This window comes from Giraffa tippelskirchi, chromosome X, assembly GCF_054371585.1.
Source record: "Giraffa tippelskirchi isolate mGirTip1 chromosome X, T2T-mGirTip1v1.2.pri, whole genome shotgun sequence".
Lineage (NCBI taxonomy): Eukaryota > Metazoa > Chordata > Mammalia > Artiodactyla > Giraffidae > Giraffa > Giraffa tippelskirchi.
Genome location: NC_137289.1, coordinates 21638969 through 21656152, shown reverse-complemented (window position 1 = coordinate 21656152; position 17184 = coordinate 21638969). Strand labels below are relative to the sequence as shown.

The 17184-nt window shown below is 46.6% G+C and overlaps 1 long non-coding RNA gene across 1 annotated transcript in view; it reads right to left on the bottom strand.

Moving 5' to 3' along the window:
• LOC145536976 (uncharacterized) overlaps positions 1-15334 on the bottom strand; it is a 145205-nt gene extending 129871 nt beyond the window's left edge. The window contains exons 1-7 of the long non-coding RNA XR_014076110.1: positions 15211-15334; positions 12901-13211; positions 10592-10902; positions 8282-8592; positions 5971-6281; positions 3661-3971; positions 1351-1661 (exon numbers count right to left, since the gene is read on the bottom strand). This is a non-coding gene — a long non-coding RNA (uncharacterized LOC145536976). The remainder of the gene's footprint in view (positions 1-1350; positions 1662-3660; positions 3972-5970; positions 6282-8281; positions 8593-10591; positions 10903-12900; positions 13212-15210) is intronic.
• Between the last annotated feature and the right edge of the window lie 1850 nt (positions 15335-17184).

Here is a 17184-nt window from a genome sequence, read left to right as displayed (position 1 = left end):
CAATGCCCTACTTGTAATCATACACTCTTACATGGCTATCAATTCCAATCAGATGGCACACGTGACTTTGTCTCATACTATCATCATATATAATTGGAAAAAAACAAGTATTTTCCATCTCATAAATGGCCTTAGCTAGAGGTCAGTTCAGTAGCTCAGTCGTGTCCAACTCTTTGCAACCCCACGGACTGCAGCACGCCAGGCTTTCCTTTCCATCACCAACTCCCAGAGCTTGCTCCAACTCATGTCCATGGAGTCAGTGATGCCATCCACCCATCTCATCCTCTGTCATCCCCTTCTCTTCCCACTTTCAGTCTTTCCCGCTATCAAGGTCTTGTCAAGTGAGTCAGTTCTTCGTATCAGACGACCAAAATATAGGAGTTTCAGCTTCAGCATGAGTCCCTCCAATGTATATTCGGGGTAGATTTCCTTTAGGATGGACTGGTTGGATCTCTGTGCAGTCCAAGGGACTCTCAAGAGTCTCCTGCCACACCACAGCTCAAAAGCATCAATGCTTTGATGCTCACCTGTCCTTATATTCCAACTCTCACATCCATGCATGCCTGCCAGAAAAACCATTGCTTTGACCAGACGGACCTTTGTTGGCAAAGAAATGTCTCTGTTTTTTAATATGCTGTCTAGGTTGCTCATAGCTTTACTTCCAAGGAGCAAGCGTCTTTTAATTTCATGGCTGCAGTCACCATCTGCAGTGATTTTGGAGTCCCCCAAAATAAAGTAAAGTACAGCAGTTTGCTTTCCATCTTAAAGCACAGGAAGGAAATAATGCTATCCTCCCTGGCAGGCTGCAGTCCATAGCGTCGCACAGAGTCTGACATGACTCAAGAGACTTAGCACACACCAACCCCAAAGCCAGGTCTTTGCCCCGCTCCCCTGCAAGAACTGAGATAACATCAGCGTCAGGTCAGGACAAAGGTATTGACCCTGGGCTTTAGAGTGAACCTGCAAAGACACAGAAGTTCGCGGCTGGTGGGTGGGTTCAGACAATGTAGGCCTTCCACTACATTTGTGATTTTCATCCACTTGAGCATCTGCAGGCTCCTAGAAAATATTCTGACTCAAACCAGCAAGTCAGTGTATTCCCATTCCTTCCATACAGGTCCTTCTTGCTCCAAGCCATGGTACTTTATTTAGACTTTTGGTCACCCTCAACTTCGTCAATGGCATCACCTATTTAAGGTACTTGGCATTAGGCCAGTCCATTGCACTCTGTCACTCCTGTCACAATGGGCCCAGGCCCTACAAAGGGCAGATTCACAAGACAAGTGCCCCCATTTTCAGTGCTTGGCTCTAAGGCCCACCACAATGTTAGGAAACTGAGGCCCCGCTTACCTCCTTCCTGTGACTGGACTTCCTGGCAGCAGCTGGAGGGCTCCGTGGTCCTGGGCCCTCACTGATCAGACACTAAGCCTAGAACCTGACTGTCCACCGATCCTGCCAGATCACACAGAAAAGGTTGAGGGCCAGGCTTGAGTTCAGGTTCTGTTGTTCCTAAGTTGATCTGACCGGCCTCCACTGCTAGGCCTCGCAAGGAAGAGCAGCTCACAGCTTTGGCCTGATCAAACTGTTTCCGCACGATGGCAGTGCTGTCCCAGAAGAGAGACATCTTGTTTCAACCATTCTTCTGCCTCTGCCCTTTGAACCTGAAAAAGACACCATAAACAGACAGACACCAGGAAATATGGCTGACTTGTATTTGACTCAATTCAGAGAAACCTGGTTATATTTCTACATTTTCTTTTTGGTTTCCATTGGACAAAGGTACCCAACTTTATCACTCATCTTCTGTTTTCCAGATTTCAATTTTTACTTGATCCCTTCTTTTTTTTTTTTTTATCTCCAGCATTTTTTCAAACTATCAAACTGTTTGGAGGCATCAAGTGGCAAACCTCTGGCATCCATGCGTAAGACACAAAAGAAATTGACTATACCTAAGGACTTGCCAAACCTAGGCAACAGGCCACATGTTTATTATCTTGTCTCACTCAGATGGTAAAGCATCCGCCTGCAATGCAAGAGACCCAGGTTTGATCCACGGGTCAGGAAGATTCCCTGGAAAAGGTCCTGGCTATGCCCTCCAGTATTCTGGCCTGGAGAATTCAATGGACAAGAGGAGCCTGGTGGGTCTAAAGAGTCCGTGGGGTCCAAAGAGTCAGGCACAACTGAGGGAATAACACACACACTTCCCAAATTTGCTGGAATCTTCATATTCTAGGCTTTGTGTGTTGAGTTGAAGAAGCCATTTGGTGAAGCTCTAGGATGACCCAGATACTTCTCATGACTGAATGCAGACAATGCCCTACTTGTAATCATACACTCTTACATGGCTATCAATTCCAATCAGATGGCACACGTGACTTTGTCTCATACTATCATCATATATAATTGGAAAAAAACAAGTATTTTCCATCTCATAAATGGCCTTAGCTAGAGTGCAGTTCAGTAGCTCAGTCGTGTCCAACTCTTTGCAACCCCACGGACTGCAGCACGCCAGGCTTTCCTTTCCATCACCAACTCCCAGAGCTTGCTCCAACTCATGTCCATGGAGTCAGTGATGCCATCCACCCATCTCATCCTCTGTCATCCCCTTCTCTTCCCACTTTCAGTCTTTCCCGCTATCAAGGTCTTGTCAAGTGAGTCAGTTCTTCGTATCAGACGACCAAAATATAGGAGTTTCAGCTTCAGCATGAGTCCCTCCAATGTATATTCGGGGTAGATTTCCTTTAGGATGGACTGGTTGGATCTCTGTGCAGTCCAAGGGACTCTCAAGAGTCTCCTGCCACACCACAGCTCAAAAGCATCAATGCTTTGATGCTCACCTGTCCTTATATTCCAACTCTCACATCCATGCATGCCTGCCAGAAAAACCATTGCTTTGACCAGACGGACCTTTGTTGGCAAAGAAATGTCTCTGTTTTTTAATATGCTGTCTAGGTTGCTCATAGCTTTACTTCCAAGGAGCAAGCGTCTTTTAATTTCATGGCTGCAGTCACCATCTGCAGTGATTTTGGAGTCCCCCAAAATAAAGTAAAGTACAGCAGTTTGCTTTCCATCTTAAAGCACAGGAAGGAAATAATGCTATCCTCCCTGGCAGGCTGCAGTCCATAGCGTCGCACAGAGTCTGACATGACTCAAGAGACTTAGCACACACCAACCCCAAAGCCAGGTCTTTGCCCCGCTCCCCTGCAAGAACTGAGATAACATCAGCGTCAGGTCAGGACAAAGGTATTGACCCTGGGCTTTAGAGTGAACCTGCAAAGACACAGAAGTTCGCAGCTGGTGGGTGGGTTCAGACAATGTAGGCCTTCCACTACATTTGTGATTTTCATCCACTTGAGCATCTGCAGGCTCCTAGAAAATATTCTGACTCAAACCAGCAAGTCAGTGTATTCCCATTCCTTCCATACAGGTCCTTCTTGCTCCAAGCCATGGTACTTTATTTAGACTTTTGGTCACCCTCAACTTCGTCAATGGCATCACCTATTTAAGGTACTTGGCATTAGGCCAGTCCATTGCACTCTGTCACTCCTGTCACAATGGGCCCAGGCCCTACAAAGGGCAGATTCACAAGACAAGTGCCCCCATTTTCAGTGCTTGGCTCTAAGGCCCACCACAATGTTAGGAAACTGAGGCCCCGCTTACCTCCTTCCTGTGACTGGACTTCCTGGCAGCAGCTGGAGGGCTCCGTGGTCCTGGGCCCTCACTGATCAGACACTAAGCCTAGAACCTGACTGTCCACCGATCCTGCCAGATCACACAGAAAAGGTTGAGGGCCAGGCTTGAGTTCAGGTTCTGTTGTTCCTAAGTTGATCTGACCGGCCTCCACTGCTAGGCCTCGCAAGGAAGAGCAGCTCACAGCTTTGGCCTGATCAAACTGTTTCCGCACGATGGCAGTGCTGTCCCAGAAGAGAGACATCTTGTTTCAACCATTCTTCTGCCTCTGCCCTTTGAACCTGAAAAAGACACCATAAACAGACAGACACCAGGAAATATGGCTGACTTGTATTTGACTCAATTCAGAGAAACCTGGTTATATTTCTACATTTTCTTTTTGGTTTCCATTGGACAAAGGTACCCAACTTTATCACTCATCTTCTGTTTTCCAGATTTCAATTTTTACTTGATCCCTTCTTTTTTTTTTTTTTATCTCCAGCATTTTTTCAAACTATCAAACTGTTTGGAGGCATCAAGTGGCAAACCTCTGGCATCCATGCGTAAGACACAAAAGAAATTGACTATACCTAAGGACTTGCCAAACCTAGGCAACAGGCCACATGTTTATTATCTTGTCTCACTCAGATGGTAAAGCATCCGCCTGCAATGCAAGAGACCCAGGTTTGATCCACGGGTCAGGAAGATTCCCTGGAAAAGGTCCTGGCTATGCACTCCAGTATTCTGGCCTGGAGAATTCAATGGACAAGAGGAGCCTGGTGGGTCTAAAGAGTCCGTGGGGTCCAAAGAGTCAGGCACAACTGAGGGAATAACACACACACTTCCCAAATTTGCTGGAGTCTTCATATTCTAGGCTTTGTGTGTTGAGTTGAAGAAGCCATTTGGTGAAGCTCTAGGATGACCCAGATACTTCTCATGACTGAATGCAGACAATGCCCTACTTGTAATCATACACTCTTACATGGCTATCAATTCCAATCAGATGGCACACGTGACTTTGTCTCATACTATCATCATATATAATTGGAAAAAAACAAGTATTTTCCATCTCATAAATGGCCTTAGCTAGAGTGCAGTTCAGTAGCTCAGTCGTGTCCAACTCTTTGCAACCCCACGGACTGCAGCACGCCAGGCTTTCCTTTCCATCACCAACTCCCAGAGCTTGCTCCAACTCATGTCCATGGAGTCAGTGATGCCATCCACCCATCTCATCCTCTGTCATGCCCTTCTCTTCCCACTTTCAGTCTTTCCCGCTATCAAGGTCTTGTCAAGTGAGTCAGTTCTTCGTATCAGACGACCAAAATATAGGAGTTTCAGCTTCAGCATGAGTCCCTCCAATGTATATTCGGGGTAGATTTCCTTTAGGATGGACTGGTTGGATCTCTGTGCAGTCCAAGGGACTCTCAAGAGTCTCCTGCCACACCACAGCTCAAAAGCATCAATGCTTTGATGCTCACCTGTCCTTATATTCCAACTCTCACATCCATGCATGCCTGCCAGAAAAACCATTGCTTTGACCAGACGGACCTTTGTTGGCAAAGAAATGTCTCTGTTTTTTAATATGCTGTCTAGGTTGCTCATAGCTTTACTTCCAAGGAGCAAGCGTCTTTTAATTTCATGGCTGCAGTCACCATCTGCAGTGATTTTGGAGTCCCCCAAAATAAAGTAAAGTACAGCAGTTTGCTTTCCATCTTAAAGCACAGGAAGGAAATAATGCTATCCTCCCTGGCAGGCTGCAGTCCATAGCGTCGCACAGAGTCTGACATGACTCAAGAGACTTAGCACACACCAACCCCAAAGCCAGGTCTTTGCCCCGCTCCCCTGCAAGAACTGAGATAACATCAGCGTCAGGTCAGGACAAAGGTATTGACCCTGGGCTTTAGAGTGAACCTGCAAAGACACAGAAGTTCGCGGCTGGTGGGTGGGTTCAGACAATGTAGGCCTTCCACTACATTTGTGATTTTCATCCACTTGAGCATCTGCAGGCTCCTAGAAAATATTCTGACTCAAACCAGCAAGTCAGTGTATTCCCATTCCTTCCATACAGGTCCTTCTTGCTCCAAGCCATGGTACTTTATTTAGACTTTTGGTCACCCTCAACTTCGTCAATGGCATCACCTATTTAAGGTACTTGGCATTAGGCCAGTCCATTGCACTCTGTCACTCCTGTCACAATGGGCCCAGGCCCTACAAAGGGCAGATTCACAAGACAAGTGCCCCCATTTTCAGTGCTTGGCTCTAAGGCCCACCACAATGTTAGGAAACTGAGGCCCCGCTTACCTCCTTCCTGTGACTGGACTTCCTGGCAGCAGCTGGAGGGCTCCGTGGTCCTGGGCCCTCACTGATCAGACACTAAGCCTAGAACCTGACTGTCCACCGATCCTGCCAGATCACACAGAAAAGGTTGAGGGCCAGGCTTGAGTTCAGGTTCTGTTGTTCCTAAGTTGATCTGACCGGCCTCCACTGCTAGGCCTCGCAAGGAAGAGCAGCTCACAGCTTTGGCCTGATCAAACTGTTTCCGCACGATGGCAGTGCTGTCCCAGAAGAGAGACATCTTGTTTCAACCATTCTTCTGCCTCTGCCCTTTGAACCTGAAAAAGACACCATAAACAGACAGACACCAGGAAATATGGCTGACTTGTATTTGACTCAATTCAGAGAAACCTGGTTATATTTCTACATTTTCTTTTTGGTTTCCATTGGACAAAGGTACCCAACTTTATCACTCATCTTCTGTTTTCCAGATTTCAATTTTTACTTGATCCCTTCTTTTTTTTTTTTTTTATCTCCAGCATTTTTTCAAACTATCAAACTGTTTGGAGGCATCAAGTGGCAAACCTCTGGCATCCATGCGTAAGACACAAAAGAAATTGACTATACCTAAGGACTTGCCAAACCTAGGCAACAGGCCACATGTTTATTATCTTGTCTCACTCAGATGGTAAAGCATCCGCCTGCAATGCAAGAGACCCAGGTTTGATCCACGGGTCAGGAAGATTCCCTGGAAAAGGTCCTGGCTATGCACTCCAGTATTCTGGCCTGGAGAATTCAATGGACAAGAGGAGCCTGGTGGGTCTAAAGAGTCCGTGGGGTCCAAAGAGTCAGGCACAACTGAGGGAATAACACACACACTTCCCAAATTTGCTGGAGTCTTCATATTCTAGGCTTTGTGTGTTGAGTTGAAGAAGCCATTTGGTGAAGCTCTAGGATGACCCAGATACTTCTCATGACTGAATGCAGACAATGCCCTACTTGTAATCATACACTCTTACATGGCTATCAATTCCAATCAGATGGCACACGTGACTTTGTCTCATACTATCATCATATATAATTGGAAAAAAACAAGTATTTTCCATCTCATAAATGGCCTTAGCTAGAGTTCAGTTCAGTAGCTCAGTCGTGTCCAACTCTTTGCAACCCCACGGACTGCAGCACGCCAGGCTTTCCTTTCCATCACCAACTCCCAGAGCTTGCTCCAACTCATGTCCGTGGAGTCAGTGATGCCATCCACCCATCTCATCCTCTGTCATCCCCTTCTCTTCCCACTTTCAGTCTTTCCCGCTATCAAGGTCTTGTCAAGTGAGTCAGTTCTTCGTATCAGACGACCAAAATATAGGAGTTTCAGCTTCAGCATCAGTCCCTCCAATGTATATTCGGGGTAGATTTCCTTTAGGATGGACTGGTTGGATCTCTGTGCAGTCCAAGGGACTCTCAAGAGTCTCCTGCCACACCACAGCTCAAAAGCATCAATGCTTTGATGCTCACCTGTCCTTATATTCCAACTCTCACATCCATGCATGCCTGCCAGAAAAACCATTGCTTTGACCAGACGGACCTTTGTTGGCAAAGAAATGTCTCTGTTTTTTAATATGCTGTCTAGGTTGCTCATAGCTTTACTTCCAAGGAGCAAGCGTCTTTTAATTTCATGGCTGCAGTCACCATCTGCAGTGATTTTGGAGTCCCCCCAAATAAAGTAAAGTACAGCAGTTTGCTTTCCATCTTAAAGCACAGGAAGGAAATAATGCTATCCTCCCTGGCAGGCTGCAGTCCATAGCGTCGCACAGAGTCTGACATGACTCAAGAGACTTAGCACACACCAACCCCAAAGCCAGGTCTTTGCCCCGCTCCCCTGCAAGAACTGAGATAACATCAGCGTCAGGTCAGGACAAAGGTATTGACCCTGGGCTTTAGAGTGAACCTGCAAAGACACAGAAGTTCGCAGCTGGTGGGTGGGTTCAGACAATGTAGGCCTTCCACTACATTTGTGATTTTCATCCACTTGAGCATCTGCAGGCTCCTAGAAAATATTCTGACTCAAACCAGCAAGTCAGTGTATTCCCATTCCTTCCATACAGGTCCTTCTTGCTCCAAGCCATGGTACTTTATTTAGACTTTTGGTCACCCTCAACTTCGTCAATGGCATCACCTATTTAAGGTACTTGGCATTAGGCCAGTCCATTGCACTCTGTCACTCCTGTCACAATGGGCCCAGGCCCTACAAAGGGCAGATTCACAAGACAAGTGCCCCCATTTTCAGTGCTTGGCTCTAAGGCCCACCACAATGTTAGGAAACTGAGGCCCCGCTTACCTCCTTCCTGTGACTGGACTTCCTGGCAGCAGCTGGAGGGCTCCGTGGTCCTGGGCCCTCACTGATCAGACACTAAGCCTAGAACCTGACTGTCCACCGATCCTGCCAGATCACACAGAAAAGGTTGAGGGCCAGGCTTGAGTTCAGGTTCTGTTGTTCCTAAGTTGATCTGACCGGCCTCCACTGCTAGGCCTCGCAAGGAAGAGCAGCTCACAGCTTTGGCCTGATCAAACTGTTTCCGCACGATGGCAGTGCTGTCCCAGAAGAGAGACATCTTGTTTCAACCATTCTTCTGCCTCTGCCCTTTGAACCTGAAAAAGACACCATAAACAGACAGACACCAGGAAATATGGCTGACTTGTATTTGACTCAATTCAGAGAAACCTGGTTATATTTCTACATTTTCTTTTTGGTTTCCATTGGACAAAGGTACCCAACTTTATCACTCATCTTCTGTTTTCCAGATTTCAATTTTTACTTGATCCCTTCTTTTTTTTTTTTTTATCTCCAGCATTTTTTCAAACTATCAAACTGTTTGGAGGCATCAAGTGGCAAACCTCTGGCATCCATGCGTAAGACACAAAAGAAATTGACTATACCTAAGGACTTGCCAAACCTAGGCAACAGGCCACATGTTTATTATCTTGTCTCACTCAGATGGTAAAGCATCCGCCTGCAATGCAAGAGACCCAGGTTTGATCCACGGGTCAGGAAGATTCCCTGGAAAAGGTCCTGGCTATGCACTCCAGTATTCTGGCCTGGAGAATTCAATGGACAAGAGGAGCCTGGTGGGTCTAAAGAGTCCGTGGGGTCCAAAGAGTCAGGCACAACTGAGGGAATAACACACACACTTCCCAAATTTGCTGGAGTCTTCATATTCTAGGCTTTGTGTGTTGAGTTGAAGAAGCCATTTGGTGAAGCTCTAGGATGACCCAGATACTTCTCATGACTGAATGCAGACAATGCCCTACTTGTAATCATACACTCTTACATGGCTATCAATTCCAATCAGATGGCACACGTGACTTTGTCTCATACTATCATCATATATAATTGGAAAAAAACAAGTATTTTCCATCTCATAAATGGCCTTAGCTAGAGTTCAGTTCAGTAGCTCAGTCGTGTCCAACTCTTTGCAACCCCACGGACTGCAGCACGCCAGGCTTTCCTTTCCATCACCAACTCCCAGAGCTTGCTCCAACTCATGTCCATGGAGTCAGTGATGCCATCCACCCATCTCATCCTCTGTCATCCCCTTCTCTTCCCACTTTCAGTCTTTCCCGCTATCAAGGTCTTGTCAAGTGAGTCAGTTCTTCGTATCAGACGACCAAAATATAGGAGTTTCAGCTTCAGCATGAGTCCCTCCAATGTATATTCGGGGTAGATTTCCTTTAGGATGGACTGGTTGGATCTCTGTGCAGTCCAAGGGACTCTCAAGAGTCTCCTGCCACACCACAGCTCAAAAGCATCAATGCTTTGATGCTCACCTGTCCTTATATTCCAACTCTCACATCCATGCATGCCTGCCAGAAAAACCATTGCTTTGACCAGACGGACCTTTGTTGGCAAAGAAATGTCTCTGTTTTTTAATATGCTGTCTAGGTTGCTCATAGCTTTACTTCCAAGGAGCAAGCGTCTTTTAATTTCATGGCTGCAGTCACCATCTGCAGTGATTTTGGAGTCCCCCAAAATAAAGTAAAGTACAGCAGTTTGCTTTCCATCTTAAAGCACAGGAAGGAAATAATGCTATCCTCCCTGGCAGGCTGCAGTCCATAGCGTCACACAGAGTCTGACATGACTCAAGAGACTTAGCACACACCAACCCCAAAGCCAGGTCTTTGCCCCGCTCCCCTGCAAGAACTGAGATAACATCAGCGTCAGGTCAGGACAAAGGTATTGACCCTGGGCTTTAGAGTGAACCTGCAAAGACACAGAAGTTCGCGGCTGGTGGGTGGGTTCAGACAATGTAGGCCTTCCACTACATTTGTGATTTTCATCCACTTGAGCATCTGCAGGCTCCTAGAAAATATTCTGACTCAAACCAGCAAGTCAGTGTATTCCCATTCCTTCCATACAGGTCCTTCTTGCTCCAAGCCATGGTACTTTATTTAGACTTTTGGTCACCCTCAACTTCGTCAATGGCATCACGTATTTAAGGTACTTGGCATTAGGCCAGTCCATTGCACTCTGTCACTCCTGTCACAATGGGCCCAGGCCCTACAAAGGGCAGATTCACAAGACAAGTGCCCCCATTTTCAGTGCTTGGCTCTAAGGCCCACCACAATGTTAGGAAAGTGAGGCCCCGCTTACCTCCTTCCTGTGACTGGACTTCCTGGCAGCAGCTGGAGGGCTCCGTGGTCCTGGGCCCTCACTGATCAGACACTAAGCCTAGAACCTGACTGTCCACCGATCCTGCCAGATCACACAGAAAAGGTTGAGGGCCAGGCTTGAGTTCAGGTTCTGTTGTTCCTAAGTTGATCTGACCGGCCTCCACTGCTAGGCCTCGCAAGGAAGAGCAGCTCACAGCTTTGGCCTGATCAAACTGTTTCCGCACGATGGCAGTGCTGTCCCAGAAGAGAGACATCTTGTTTCAACCATTCTTCTGCCTCTGCCCTTTGAACCTGAAAAAGACACCATAAACAGACAGACACCAGGAAATATGGCTGACTTGTATTTGACTCAATTCAGAGAAACCTGGTTATATTTCTACATTTTCTTTTTGGTTTCCATTGGACAAAGGTACCCAACTTTATCACTCATCTTCTGTTTTCCAGATTTCAATTTTTACTTGATCCCTTCTTTTTTTTTTTTTATCTCCAGCATTTTTTCAAACTATCAAACTGTTTGGAGGCATCAAGTGGCAAACCTCTGGCATCCATGCGTAAGACACAAAAGAAATTGACTATACCTAAGGACTTGCCAAACCTAGGCAACAGGCCACATGTTTATTATCTTGTCTCACTCAGATGGTAAAGCATCCGCCTGCAATGCAAGAGACCCAGGTTTGATCCACGGGTCAGGAAGATTCCCTGGAAAAGGTCCTGGCTATGCCCTCCAGTATTCTGGCCTGGAGAATTCAATGGACAAGAGGAGCCTGGTGGGTCTAAAGAGTCCGTGGGGTCCAAAGAGTCGGGCACAACTGAGGGAATAACACACACACTTCCCAAATTTGCTGGAGTCTTCATATTCTAGGCTTTGTGTGTTGAGTTGAAGAAGCCATTTGGTGAAGCTCTAGGATGACCCAGATACTTCTCATGACTGAATGCAGACAATGCCCTACTTGTAATCATACACTCTTACATGGCTATCAATTCCAATCAGATGGCACACGTGACTTTGTCTCATACTATCATCATATATAATTGGAAAAAAACAAGTATTTTCCATCTCATAAATGGCCTTAGCTAGAGTGCAGTTCAGTAGCTCAGTCGTGTCCAACTCTTTGCAACCCCACGGACTGCAGCACGCCAGGCTTTCCTTTCCATCACCAACTCCCAGAGCTTGCTCCAACTCATGTCCGTGTAGTCAGTGATGCCATCCACCCATCTCATCCTCTGTCATCCCCTTCTCTTCCCACTTTCAGTCTTTCCCGCTATCAAGGTCTTGTCAAGTGAGTCAGTTCTTCGTATCAGACGACCAAAATATAGGAGTTTCAGCTTCAGCATCAGTCCCTCCAATGTATATTCGGGGTAGATTTCCTTTAGGATGGACTGGTTGGATCTCTGTGCAGTCCAAGGGACTCTCAAGAGTCTCCTGCCACACCACAGCTCAAAAGCATCAATGCTTTGATGCTCACCTGTCCTTATATTCCAACTCTCACATCCATGCATGCCTGCCAGAAAAACCATTGCTTTGACCAGACGGACCTTTGTTGGCAAAGAAATGTCTCTGTTTTTTAATATGCTGTCTAGGTTGCTCATAGCTTTACTTCCAAGGAGCAAGCGTCTTTTAATTTCATGGCTGCAGTCACCATCTGCAGTGATTTTGGAGTCCCCCCAAATAAAGTAAAGTACAGCAGTTTGCTTTCCATCTTAAAGCACAGGAAGGAAATAATGCTATCCTCCCTGGCAGGCTGCAGTCCATAGCGTCGCACAGAGTCTGACATGACTCAAGAGACTTAGCACACACCAACCCCAAAGCCAGGTCTTTGCCCCGCTCCCCTGCAAGAACTGAGATAACATCAGCGTCAGGTCAGGACAAAGGTATTGACCCTGGGCTTTAGAGTGAACCTGCAAAGACACAGAAGTTCGCAGCTGGTGGGTGGGTTCAGACAATGTAGGCCTTCCACTACATTTGTGATTTTCATCCACTTGAGCATCTGCAGGCTCCTAGAAAATATTCTGACTCAAACCAGCAAGTCAGTGTATTCCCATTCCTTCCATACAGGTCCTTCTTGCTCCAAGCCATGGTACTTTATTTAGACTTTTGGTCACCCTCAACTTCGTCAATGGCATCACCTATTTAAGGTACTTGGCATTAGGCCAGTCCATTGCACTCTGTCACTCCTGTCACAATGGGCCCAGGCCCTACAAAGGGCAGATTCACAAGACAAGTGCCCCCATTTTCAGTGCTTGGCTCTAAGGCCCACCACAATGTTAGGAAACTGAGGCCCCGCTTACCTCCTTCCTGTGACTGGACTTCCTGGCAGCAGCTGGAGGGCTCCGTGGTCCTGGGCCCTCACTGATCAGACACTAAGCCTAGAACCTGACTGTCCACCGATCCTGCCAGATCACACAGAAAAGGTTGAGGGCCAGGCTTGAGTTCAGGTTCTGTTGTTCCTAAGTTGATCTGACCGGCCTCCACTGCTAGGCCTCGCAAGGAAGAGCAGCTCACAGCTTTGGCCTGATCAAACTGTTTCCGCACGATGGCAGTGCTGTCCCAGAAGAGAGACATCTTGTTTCAACCATTCTTCTGCCTCTGCCCTTTGAACCTGAAAAAGACACCATAAACAGACAGACACCAGGAAATATGGCTGACTTGTATTTGACTCAATTCAGAGAAACCTGGTTATATTTCTACATTTTCTTTTTGGTTTCCATTGGACAAAGGTACCCAACTTTATCACTCATCTTCTGTTTTCCAGATTTCAATTTTTACTTGATCCCTTCTTTTTTTTTTTTTTATCTCCAGCATTTTTTCAAACTATCAAACTGTTTGGAGGCATCAAGTGGCAAACCTCTGGCATCCATGCGTAAGACACAAAAGAAATTGACTATACCTAAGGACTTGCCAAACCTAGGCAACAGGCCACATGTTTATTATCTTGTCTCACTCAGATGGTAAAGCATCCGCCTGCAATGCAAGAGACCCAGGTTTGATCCACGGGTCAGGAAGATTCCCTGGAAAAGGTCCTGGCTATGCACTCCAGTATTCTGGCCTGGAGAATTCAATGGACAAGAGGAGCCTGGTGGGTCTAAAGAGTCCGTGGGGTCCAAAGAGTCAGGCACAACTGAGGGAATAACACACACACTTCCCAAATTTGCTGGAGTCTTCATATTCTAGGCTTTGTGTGTTGAGTTGAAGAAGCCATTTGGTGAAGCTCTAGGATGACCCAGATACTTCTCATGACTGAATGCAGACAATGCCCTACTTGTAATCATACACTCTTACATGGCTATCAATTCCAATCAGATGGCACACGTGACTTTGTCTCATACTATCATCATATATAATTGGAAAAAAACAAGTATTTTCCATCTCATAAATGGCCTTAGCTAGAGGTCAGTTCAGTAGCTCAGTCGTGTCCAACTCTTTGCAACCCCACGGACTGCAGCACGCCAGGCTTTCCTTTCCATCACCAACTCCCAGAGCTTGCTCCAACTCATGTCCATGGAGTCAGTGATGCCATCCACCCATCTCATCCTCTGTCATCCCCTTCTCTTCCCACTTTCAGTCTTTCCCGCTATCAAGGTCTTGTCAAGTGAGTCAGTTCTTCGTATCAGACGACCAAAATATAGGAGTTTCAGCTTCAGCATCAGTCCCTCCAATGTATATTCGGGGTAGATTTCCTTTAGGATGGACTGGTTGGATCTCTGTGCAGTCCAAGGGACTCTCAAGAGTCTCCTGCCACACCACAGCTCAAAAGCATCAATGCTTTGATGCTCACCTGTCCTTATATTCCAACTCTCACATCCATGCATGCCTGCCAGAAAAACCATTGCTTTGACCAGACGGACCTTTGTTGGCAAAGAAATGTCTCTGTTTTTTAATATGCTGTCTAGGTTGCTCATAGCTTTACTTCCAAGGAGCAAGCGTCTTTTAATTTCATGGCTGCAGTCACCATCTGCAGTGATTTTGGAGTCCCCCAAAATAAAGTAAAGTACAGCAGTTTGCTTTCCATCTTAAAGCACAGGAAGGAAATAATGCTATCCTCCCTGGCAGGCTGCAGTCCATAGCGTCGCACAGAGTCTGACATGACTCAAGAGACTTAGCACACACCAACCCCAAAGCCAGGTCTTTGCCCCGCTCCCCTGCAAGAACTGAGATAACATCAGCGTCAGGTCAGGACAAAGGTATTGACCCTGGGCTTTAGAGTGAACCTGCAAAGACACAGAAGTTCGCGGCTGGTGGGTGGGTTCAGACAATGTAGGCCTTCCACTACATTTGTGATTTTCATCCACTTGAGCATCTGCAGGCTCCTAGAAAATATTCTGACTCAAACCAGCAAGTCAGTGTATTCCCATTCCTTCCATACAGGTCCTTCTTGCTCCAAGCCATGGTACTTTATTTAGACTTTTGGTCACCCTCAACTTCGTCAATGGCATCACCTATTTAAGGTACTTGGCATTAGGCCAGTCCATTGCACTCTGTCACTCCTGTCACAATGGGCCCAGGCCCTACAAAGGGCAGATTCACAAGACAAGTGCCCCCATTTTCAGTGCTTGGCTCTAAGGCCCACCACAATGTTAGGAAACTGAGGCCCCGCTTACCTCCTTCCTGTGACTGGACTTCCTGGCAGCAGCTGGAGGGCTCCGTGGTCCTGGGCCCTCACTGATCAGACACTAAGCCTAGAACCTGACTGTCCACCGATCCTGCCAGATCACACAGAAAAGGTTGAGGGCCAGGCTTGAGTTCAGGTTCTGTTGTTCCTAAGTTGATCTGACCGGCCTCCACTGCTAGGCCTCGCAAGGAAGAGCAGCTCACAGCTTTGGCCTGATCAAACTGTTTCCTCACGATGGCAGTGCTGTCCCAGAAGAGAGACATCTTGTTTCAACCATTCTTCTGCCTCTGCCCTTTGAACCTGAAAAAGACACCATAAACAGACAGACACCAGGAAATATGGCTGACTTGTATTTGACTCAATTCAGAGAAACCTGGTTATATTTCTACATTTTCTTTTTGGTTTCCATTGGACAAAGGTACCCAACTTTATCACTCATCTTCTGTTTTCCAGATTTCAATTTTTACTTGATCCCTTCTTTTTTTTTTTTTTATCTCCAGCATTTTTTCAAACTATCAAACTGTTTGGAGGCATCAAGTGGCAAACCTCTGGCATCCATGCGTAAGACACAAAAGAAATTGACTATACCTAAGGACTTGCCAAACCTAGGCAACAGGCCACGTGTTTATTATCTTGTCTCACTCAGATGGTAAAGCATCCGCCTGCAATGCAAGAGACCCAGGTTTGATCCACGGGTCAGGAAGATTCCCTGGAAAAGGTCCTGGCTATGCACTCCAGTATTCTGGCCTGGAGAATTCAATGGACAAGAGGAGCCTGGTGGGTCTAAAGAGTCCGTGGGGTCCAAAGAGTCAGGCACAACTGAGGGAATAACACACACACTTCCCAAATTTGCTGGAGTCTTCATATTCTAGGCTTTGTGTGTTGAGTTGAAGAAGCCATTTGGTGAAGCTCTAGGATGACCCAGATACTTCTCATGACTGAATGCAGACAATGCCCTACTTGTAATCATACACTCTTACATGGCTATCAATTCCAATCAGATGGCACACGTGACTTTGTCTCATACTATCATCATATATAATTGGAAAAAAACAAGTATTTTCCATCTCATAAATGGCCTTAGCTAGAGGTCAGTTCAGTAGCTCAGTCGTGTCCAACTCTTTGCAACCCCACGGACTGCAGCACGCCAGGCTTTCCTTTCCATCACCAACTCCCAGAGCTTGCTCCAACTCATGTCCATGGAGTCAGTGATGCCATCCACCCATCTCATCCTCTGTCATCCCCTTCTCTTCCCACTTTCAGTCTTTCCCGCTATCAAGGTCTTGTCAAGTGAGTCAGTTCTTCGTATCAGACGACCAAAATATAGGAGTTTCAGCTTCAGCATGAGTCCCTCCAATGTATATTCGGGGTAGATTTCCTTTAGGATGGACTGGTTGGATCTCTGTGCAGTCCAAGGGACTCTCAAGAGTCTCCTGCCACACCACAGCTCAAAAGCATCAATGCTTTGATGCTCACCTGTCCTTATATTCCAACTCTCACATCCATGCATGCCTGCCAGAAAAACCATTGCTTTGACCAGACGGACCTTTGTTGGCAAAGAAATGTCTCTGTTTTTTAATATGCTGTCTAGGTTGCTCATAGCTTTACTTCCAAGGAGCAAGCGTCTTTTAATTTCATGGCTGCAGTCACCATCTGCAGTGATTTTGGAGTCCCCCAAAATAAAGTAAAGTACAGCAGTTTGCTTTCCATCTTAAAGCACAGGAAGGAAATAATGCTATCCTCCCTGGCAGGCTGCAGTCCATAGCGTCGCACAGAGTCTGACATGACTCAAGAGACTTAGCACACACCAACCCCAAAGCCAGGTCTTTGCCCCGCTCCCCTGCAAGAACTGAGATAACATCAGCGTCAGGTCAGGACAAAGGTATTGACCCTGGGCTTTAGAGTGAACCTGCAAAGACACAGAAGTTCGCAGCTGGTGGGTGGGTTCAGACAATGTAGGCCT